This window comes from Helianthus annuus, chromosome 3, assembly GCF_002127325.2.
Source record: "Helianthus annuus cultivar XRQ/B chromosome 3, HanXRQr2.0-SUNRISE, whole genome shotgun sequence".
Classification (NCBI taxonomy): domain Eukaryota; kingdom Viridiplantae; phylum Streptophyta; class Magnoliopsida; order Asterales; family Asteraceae; genus Helianthus; species Helianthus annuus.
The window spans coordinates 136,064,373-136,074,643 of record NC_035435.2 but is presented as its reverse complement, the minus strand read 5'-3'; the positions used below and the strand labels follow the sequence as shown (position 1 = coordinate 136,074,643).

Genomic DNA, 10,271 nt, shown 5'->3' with positions numbered 1-10,271 from the left:
GCTTTTTCTCTTCTTATGCCTCTGTTTATATAGGTAGTCTCTTCATCTTTGTATAGTTCACTCAGCCAATATGGGACCGACTGTGAGTGACTTTTGTTCTTTGTGTTTTCCTCTTTCATAACTTAAAACCATAACATTTAACAGAATCCCAGTAGAAGGAAGATCTTCAGAAAAATATAGTTCAATATTCTGTCGATATGAAGAAGTGCAGAAAGGCCAAGAAACAAACGTAACCAGTAAAATCTCACTCATAAAAGCATATACTGTTATATAAAAGTTGATAATGAAGTCGTAATATGTATAAAATAAGGTGCTTTGGCCCAAAAACATCATGATCGAAACCAAAGTGAAGGAAATACTTTGAGAAACAAAGAGCAAAGATTGAATCACATACTTGAAAAGTAAAGCAGGTACCTCAGTTGACCAATCTGTATTAATGGCAATAGTAAATACAGAATCCACATGCTCTACATGCATATAAGAACACAAAAAAAAGTATGATAATACCATTTGTTGTCAGAAATTGGCTGCAAATTGGATTTAATACTGTAAGAGGACAAGCAAAAGTATCTTTTTACCCTTATCAGTTGGTGGAAACTCTGCAGTATGTTCGTATAAAAGTCGTAACAAACTGATAACTGATTAAAAGGTCATAATGTGTATAAGCAACAAAACGCACCTGCGTATACATCAAGGAAACTAACATGGAAGATAGTATTGCAGCTTCTGTATATTCGTAACGTCCTAAAAAGATTTAAGTGTATCCTGTAAAACCATAAAGAAGTCAAGAATTCTGCAGATAAAACGAAGAATTACATGTGAATTTATCAAACAAAAAGAAGCACTTTCGTAGATATGAAATAAAGCAGAGACCAAAGAATACAAATCATCCCTAACTTTAATATGTTCTCCTTTGGTGCTCAATCAGGACTTTCTGCCCTTATGGATACAGCAACAGTAAAACTGATTCAAGCTTCACAATTACCCTTGACGAAAATATTTTACACTTCACAAATTAATCTATTCAAATGTGGGACAGGTTCAGCTGTTAAGAAGTCAATGGCATGTATGTTAAAAGATGATTGAATTCAATTTACAAGAATCATATATGACATCTTTTGTCATTTATAGTAACTATACAAGTTTCCATTTGCAAAATGGATCTACGAACAAATTTGTAATCAAGTTGAATAATTACAAAACACTTCGTAACGCATCTTTGGTCTACCAAATTTGGATGGCATCTTTTGCCATAGACAAAGTTTGCACTAAAATTGATAAATCCAATTTAGTACCACATGGGGTACTTAAGTTTTGTATACTACTCAACTTTTGTCTACTACAAAGTTATGTACGACAACAAATTTTGGGCACAAAATTTAATGGTTTCAAATAGTAATTCATTTGTCATCCTACTTACGGTAGTAATTTACCGAAGCAACAAACTTTGCCATCAAATTGTCTACTACAAGTTTGTGTACGACAAATTTTTGGGCACAAAAATTAATGGTTTCAAATAGTAACTTATTAGTTACTCTATTTACCGTAGTAAATAGCCACACGGTAAACTACCGCAATACCATTCCGCAAGTGGTATCAGAGCCGAGTGCTCTTTTTTAAAAAATAAGATACTTCCCTTTTAAATGGAAAACAAAAAATTATTTAAAGACGATTCGGAAGAATCAAAACAAAACACTGAGGTAATAAACTTTAGTGAAAACGAAAAGGGTTTTGTATCAGATTAAGATTATATGATTAACTCTGATCAACTAACAAAAATTAGCAAGCTTAAAATCAAGCTTGACACAAAACAAGTTTTTAATCAAACAAAAACTTTACAAAATTTAGTGTCTAGAGCCTTTTCTAGAAAAAATAACATATTTTATTGTTTTAACACTGAAGAACTTTCAGTGGACATAAAAAATACATCGAGAGAAGTTTATTTGCCACTTCTTACAAAAGGGGAAATAGCAAAAAGGCTTTTACATATTAAACCAGAATTGAGAAAATCTCTCAATATGGTACATATAGGAGCAGTCAAAATTCTCCTAAAAGCACAGTTTAGAGATGGAATAAATTTTCCTATAAAAATGGCCCTTGTTGATAATAGAATTATTAATAGGCAAGACGCTCTTCTGGGAGCGATACAAGGAAATTTAGCTTATGGTAAATTCATGTTTACTATTTATCCTAAATTTGCTTTACATCGAGATTCAAAAGATTTTGATAAAACTTTAAGTTTTATACACCAATGTGAAAAGAACTGACCTTATGGAATCAGGAAATAAAGTTTTTACGATTAATTATTTAATTTCGTATGCTTTAACTAATAGTACTCATTCAATTGAGTATAAGGAAAAAGAAAATATAACAATTGAAGATATTTTCTGAGAAATTGGAATTGTCGAAGGAAGTAAATTTTCTGAGCCTTCACAGTTACAAGAAAATTGGGCAATTGATATTGCACGAAATAAACATATTCTAGGAACAAAACCTAGACACAGTTTTGCTGCTGGACCCTCTTTACAAATAAGAGAATCTAGTAATGCTGAAGACTTAATACGATCCATGTCTGAAAGAATAGACAAATATGGAGAAATCTTAAAAGAGGTTATTGGGACGTAATGTCTTTAAAACCCATTTTAAGTTATTTGCATATTACTAATAAGCAAAACACTTATTAGCATGAGTTCTCTTGGTAAAATAGAAGAAATGCTTAGGGATTTAATTAGTAAGGTAGAAGTTTTATCTACTAACGAAAATCTTGAAGCAATTGCTGCAAAAATCATAAAGGATATTTCAGATAAAGTTGACGAAAAAATAAATTCTGAAATTCTTTTGCTCGAAAAGAAAAAAGAAAAAATGAGCAATGAAAGAAGCTCTCGAAAATATTCATTTCCAAACTTCAACGTTGGAAATCCATCTCTAGGAAGCTCTAAAAGTCCAAATGCATTATCATGGCCTTTTGGATCAACTTCAAATGACTAATAAAGGTCAAATAAAAATCTTTTTAGAAAAATAAATCTAGAGATTTCTAGACATTGTTTCTATCTAGAAAGAAATAATCAAAGAATTTATGAATTACATTCAGATTGGAGTATTCATCCATCCATCTGATAAACTTTCTGAATTAACTAATTTAAAAAGAAAAAATTCCTTTATGGAAAAAGACGTTCAAAAATTAAAGGATAACAAGATTATTTTATCCTGTGGATAAAATGAGTTCCATCATTCAAAAATTGGAGAAAATTTTAGATGAACAATTGGAAACCCTTCCAATTGAACAAATAAATGAACTTGTTCACCTCATTTCATTAGATGACAAAGAATGTGAACAAAAGTTTTCAGAAAACAAAATCTTAAATGAAAAATATTTTTCTAAAAATAAAGAACGAATCTTTGTTTTAGAAAAGGAAGAACCACGGATCTTTGGTCTAAAGGAAGAATCTGAGACTGAAGAAAGTTCTTCTGATATTGAAATGTCTTCAAAACATAGATTAAATAAGGCCTCTACTAACAGTAATAACAGACGTTTCAATAGGAAAAAGAATACGGAATTTTCCATGCCGTATCATAAAGGTATACCTGATTCTAATAGTAATGATAATGGTAGTTCTACTACTATTAATACTATTAAAATTGATTGTTTCTTTAACCTCGACAAAAGAAAAGAGGTAATTGATAAATGGAACACTGAGATCAGTCTAATCATTCAGACTAATCCAGAAGAATTCAAGCAAGCTAAGGCTTTGTTATTATTAGTTGAACATAAGTCAGCAGGAATTGTGCAAAACCTCATCAAAGGAACAACTTGGGATGAAAATATGCATGGTGAGGATCTTTTTGATCAAATAATAAATGCAATGTACATGATGTTTTTAGGTCTTGACTTCATGACAGATAAAGACCGTAAAAATCAAAAGTTGCTAGAAAAAGCAAGACAAAATCTTGCCAAAGCACAACTTTGTGATATATGTCTTTTAGACGATTTCACTTGTCTTTATGAAACAAATTTATATAAATTAGGCACAGGAGAATTCCATTCGTGGATTGATGCCTACTTAATGAAAATTCCCATCGTCGGAGACAAAGCAAAAGAACGATGGAATAAAGAAAAAAAATCAGTTTACAATGCACTCTCTCGGGTTTGCTACAAGAATTGTCAAAGAGGAAATTGCAACATACTGTGATTTTTCTGATAAACAAAAACAATTAAAACGTTTTAATAAAAATTGTTGCAAAAAACTCACTGAGCTACCACAGCTATCGTTTGGCTATGAACCAACAAAAGATAGAGGTTATTTCAAAAAGAAATATAAAAATAAATATAGAACAAAAACTAAAAAACGTTTTCGGAAAACCAAGAAAAGAAAATTTTTACCGGGAAAATATTTTTCTAAAGAAAAACCTAAGGTTTGTCCTCAAGGAAAGAAAAAATGTCGTTGCTGGATATGTTCTGAAGAAGGACATTATGCCAACGAATGTCCCAACAGACAAAAATTTCCAGAAAAACTAAAATTTATTTTGGAAGCTGAAATTGAGGGATATTTTCCTTCTGAAAATATTTTTGATGGCTATACACAAGTATATACATTAGAAATATTAGACAACTTGTCATCCTCTGAACCTTCAACGGAAGATTCAGAATGAATTCTAACCACTCTTTTAATGAGGGGGATGATGAGAGCAAAAAACAGACTCATTATTTTGAGTTAGCAAATATAACTAATCAGAATTCAATTTATATCAAAGGAAAAATATTTTTCAAAGGATATAAAACAATTTCTCTACATTGTTATGTAGATACAGGGGCGAGTTTTTGTTTGGCAAGCAAACATGTAATTCCTGATGATCTATGGGAAAATGCTCCCAAAGATATTAAGGCAATTATTGCCAACAAAGAAATCATTAAACTAGATAAGGTGTGTAGAAACCTTATAATCTACTTTTCTGGAGAACCATTTACCATTCCTACTATCTATCAACAAGATTTAGGTATGGATTTACTTCTTGGAAATAATTTCTGTCAACTATATGGACCTTTCACTCAATGGTTAGACAGAGTATCTTTTCATGTTAATCAAGAAATGATTTTGATTAAAAAGGTTACGAAGGCTTTTCAAATTGGAAAACCCAATTTTCTTGAATCCATGAAAAAAGATTCAAAGACAAAACAAATTCCTGGAACTAATATAGTCCAAGAAGCTATAAAACAAGAAAAAAAAATATTTTTTTTCTTGAAATACAAAAGTTTCAAAAAATTGAAGAACTACTTGAAAAGGTTTGTTTAGAAAATCCTATTGATCCTGAAAAATCCAAAAAATGGATGAAAGCATCAATAGAGCTTATAGATCATAAAACTGTTATTAGGGTAAAGCCTATGAAATAGAGTCCACAGGACAGAGAAGAATTTAATAAACAAATTAAGGAATTACTTGATTTAAAATTAATTATTCCTAGTAAATCACCTCACATGTCTCCAGCATTCTTAGTAGAAAATGAAGCTGAGAAAAGAAGAGGAAAGAAGCGTATGGTTGTAAATTATAAGGCAATTAATACAGCCACTAAAGGCGACAGCCATAATCTTCCTTGTATGCAGGAAATATTAACTCTCTTAAGAGGAAAAACCTATTTTTTCTAGTTTCGACTGCAAAAATGGTTTTTGGCAGGTACTGTTAGATGAAGAATCTCAGTTACTAACCGCTTTCACATGCCCAGACGGTCATTATCAATGGAGGGTAGTTCCTTTTGGATTAAAACAAGCACCGAGCATATTTCTAAGACATATGCAAAATGCTTTAAGAGGTTTAGAAAATTACTGTACCGTCTATGTCGACGATATTATAGTTTTCTCAAACTTTGAAGATAAACATTATTTTCATGTTTTATCAGTTTTAAAAACAATTGAAAAATATGGAATTATTTTATCAAAAAAGAAAGTTAATCTTTTTAAAACAAAGATAAACTTTTTGGGTCTTGAAATAGATCAAGGGACTCATTGTCCTCAAAAACATAGTTTGGAAAATTTACATAAATTCCCAGATACTTTAGAAGATAAAAAGCATCTTCAAAGATTTTTAGGTATTTTAACCTATGCTGAGAGCTATATTCCTAGACTTGCAGAACTTAGAAAACATTTTTAGGGAAATTAAAAAAAGGATTATGTATGGGAATGGAAACAATCCGATACAGATTATATCAAAAAGATAAAGAAAAACTTAACCAGTTTTCCCAAACTTTATCTTCCTAAAGAAAATGAATTCTTAATTATAGAAACAGACGCTTCTCATGATTATTGGGGAGGAGTTTTGAAGGCCAGAACAACCGAAAAAGAAGAAATATGCAAGTATACTTCTGGAAGCTTTAAACAAGCCGAAAGAAATTACCACAGTAATGAAAAAGAATTACTTGCGGTAAAAAATACTATTTCTAAATTTTCTATTTATCTTACTCCTGTAAAATTTTTAGTCAGGACAGATAACAAAAATTTTACTTATTTTCTGAAAACAAAAATTTCGGGAGATAACAAACAAGGCCGTCTTGTCAGATGGCAAATGTGGTTTTCAAGATATTCCTTCGACATTGAGCATCTTGAGGGGGCCAAAAATGTGCTAGCTGATTGCTTGACATGCGAATTCCAAACTACGTAAGCAATTACGTATTTCAAATGGCTTTGTATGCCTACCTCAAAAGCTTTCTCATGCCTATATAAGCTAGGACTTACAAATTTTTCAAACGGCATCACTTTCACTACATCAAGAATATTTTTGAAAGTTATGGAGAATACAAAGGCTTTACGCCTAAAAGAAAAAATTCTTTTGATAGAATTAAAAGCTATTCAAGATCAAATAGCTCTCTATGACGAAAGTCTAGAAACAACTGCTAATTCAGAGCAGGAATCTGCAAGGAAACAATCTGAGTCTATTCCCTTTCAAACGGAAAAGGGTAAAGAAAAATCAAATCCGTTTATTCCTCTTGCTTTGGAAAAAAGCAAAAATAAAGTGAATGAAGAACTAAAATCTTCATCTAGCCCAGAAGCAAACAGCTCTGGTAAAGGCATATCAAATCCGTTGATGGCTGACAGTTTGCCAAAAACTGCAAAGGTCTCTCTCAGACCAAGTTACTCTCAAGTCACTCAAACAGCAGAAAATCTTAACTCAAGATTTTACGTTATTTTTGATGGCGAACACAGAGGAATATATGAAGATTGGTCTGTAGTCAAGAATTATGTTGACAGAACTGACTATCCCTTCAAAAAATATGGGTCATTATTATAAGCCCAACAAGAAGCCACCCGATACTCAGCAAACTGCGGGAAAAAAGAAATACCTTTAAAGGTAACTATTCTTCCTAAACCTTTGAAGCCCAAGAAAAAAGAAAGGGTTATTGAATTCAGGAACACTTTCTCAAAACCAACAATAAAAGAAGAGAAAGAAGAAAAAGAAATTGTATCTTTAGACGAGTTCAGAACAGTTTGGTCAAAGGCGAGAACCCTAAGCCAAAACGATTTCGAATCTGAACATATTTACACAGAAGACAGGGCTACTAAAAGTCTTATTATCTTTTGTCCAGGTGCAACGCATTATTTTCAACAAAATAGAAGCAGGCCCCGTCACTAAAAAACAACTTTGCAAAAAGTTACAACGCACTATCGAAAAACATCAGTGCGAATATTGTGAAGCATCTTCTTCGGAAAAAAACAAAGCCTCTGCTAAAAAAAGCAGCTATTCTTCAGACGAAGACACTCGAGAACTGGACCCAACACATGGGTTTGTCGACTAAATAAACGTCATCCATGACGATTAACTAAGGGCTATAATGGTCTTTTGTAAAATTCACTTCTACTATATAAAGAAGTTGAATTCTCTTAGTTTAGGCATCCCATCTTCCGTATCTTTTCCTTTCAATTTTTCTTTTGTAAACCATAATGTGTAGAAGCGAGTAGACTCCTTGCTAAAGGATAGTGTTATGTAAATATCAAGAAGTTCTTCCTTAGGGAAGAACAGTTATGAATAAAAATATCAGTTTCCTTTAACCAACATGTTCATCTTTAATGTTTTGCTAAAACCTGGAGCCCTGGAGCCACAAGAGTACCGTTAAGGCAGAAGGCCGTAGGGAAGAATTGGCTGGGTTGGTCACTGGAAAAATCAAATTAAAGATTTACTTAGCCGGATAAGGAAGAAAGGTATATTTTATTCTAACTGCTAAATTACTTCTAAAGATTTACAATAATCTCTCCTTAAGCATTTTAAACATTTGTTTTATAAATCGATTAACTACTATCGAAATTAAATGATTTACTCAATCAAAAATTGTGGTAATAAACAATCAATTGAAAAGAATCTTTTGTCTACGACAAGATTTCAATCAAAAAATGAATCCAATTTACAAATTGAATTCAATTTACAAGAATCATATATGACATCTTTTGTCATTTATAGAAACTATACAAGTTTCCATTTGCAAAATGGATCTACGAACAAATTTGTAATCAAGTTGAATAATTACAAAACACTTCGTAAGGCATCTTTGGTCTACCAAATTTGGATGGCATTTTTTGCCATAGACAAAGTTTGCACTAAAATTGGTAAATCCAATTTAGTACCACATGGGGTACTTAAGTTTTGTCTACTACTCAAGTTTTGTCTACTACAAAGTTATGTACGACAACAAATTTTGGGCACAAAATTTAATGGTTTCAAATAGTAATTCATTTGTCATCCTACTTACGGTAGTAATTTACCAAAGCAACAAACTTTGCCATCAAATTGGTGAATTCAAATTTCAAGTACATGTGCTTGACCTTTGTCTTCTACTTGCCATCAACTTGTCTACTACAAGTTTGTGTACGACAAATTTTTGGGCACAAAAATTAATGGTTTCAAATAGTAACTTATTTGTTACTCTATTTACCGTAGTAAATAGCCACACGGTAAACTACCGCAATACCATTCCGCAAGTGGTATCAGAGCCGAGTTTTGTCTAGAGCACAGAATACCACTTGCAGAAGTGGTATCAGAGCCGAGTTTTGGTTAGAAAAAGACAAGGCAAAATATATGATAACATAATAAGTAAAATTTGACGGCAGATTGGAGAGGTGCGCCAAGCCAAGGCAGTAGTGCAAGTCCAAAGCGACGCTCAAAGACCCCAATAGCAGGCTATTGTGATGGGTCTTCCCCCATAAAAAATAAGATTAATATCGAGTGAGCTGATGGCTCACATATCAGATATTGAACTGATAAGAACAGATACTACACTTGATCTTAGCCAAAAGGCCGAGAAAGGTATGCTTCCTACCTTCATGTTTGTGTTCTTGACTCAGCCAATGTGGGATTTGTGATAGACTTAATTTCCCTGTGGTTTTCATCTTTCAGAATTTAGTACCTTTAAAGATCACAAAGTAAGTGTTCAACAATTGAGGGATACTTAATTAATCAACACTCTTTATAAATGCACCTTAATAAGTTTTCAAACATAATATCGTGTTATTGTTGATACAGTCCATGTGATTTCATTGGCTTATTAAAGATATCACAATACATAAAGAAGTCATGGTAGGCATGATAAGAAAATGAAATACAAGTAAGTTTATAATGTTGGCCATTCAAAGAAATGTGTCAAACCAACAATAAAACTACGGAGGGGTGGGAACATGGCAAAATGATGTGATAACTTACATAGAAGACTCCTTTTGATGTTTAACCAATCATCCATTACAGTCACCCCCAGATAAGCTATACTTTCAGTACAAGATTCGTTAACACACTTACACATATAACAAATAAACTTAAACCAAGCTTTGGAGGGGTGCGCCAGGCCAAGGCAGTAGTGCAACACCAAGGCGAGGCTCAAAGGCCCCGATAGCAAGCTATTGTGATAGGCCTTTCCCCATAAAATATAAGATTAATATCGAGTGGGCCGATGTGGGACAATGAGTTACTTTTGCCCTTTGTAGATGCTGATTATTTTCTCATAAAACTAGCCTTGCAAGTATTCATCAAATGATCGATCAACACTTTCTATCAAGGCACCCTAACAAAGTTTCAAACATAATATTATGTTTAAGTGGGATGCATACACAAACTACACCTGCTAAGTGAGCTTAATATTATGCTAGGAAAACCGAATTAGTTTTTGTGCTTTGATGTTCTAAGAGCCTTTATCTACCTGACTAATTCCAGTTATGTTTAGCTTAAACTGATAACCTCTATTAGTGAGTCATCCCAATCATGATTCTAACTCATATCCATTGGGTACATACTCATGGAAAT

The 10,271-nt window shown here is 32.4% G+C and overlaps 1 non-coding gene across 1 annotated transcript; it reads right to left on the bottom strand.

Annotated features, from left to right (window-relative positions):
- Positions 1-9,092: 9,092 nt before the first annotated feature.
- Positions 9,093-9,288, bottom strand: LOC118490756. Its single transcript, XR_004890005.1, has one exon. It is a non-coding gene; the product is annotated as a U2 spliceosomal RNA (small nuclear RNA).
- Positions 9,289-10,271: the final 983 nt, after the last annotated feature.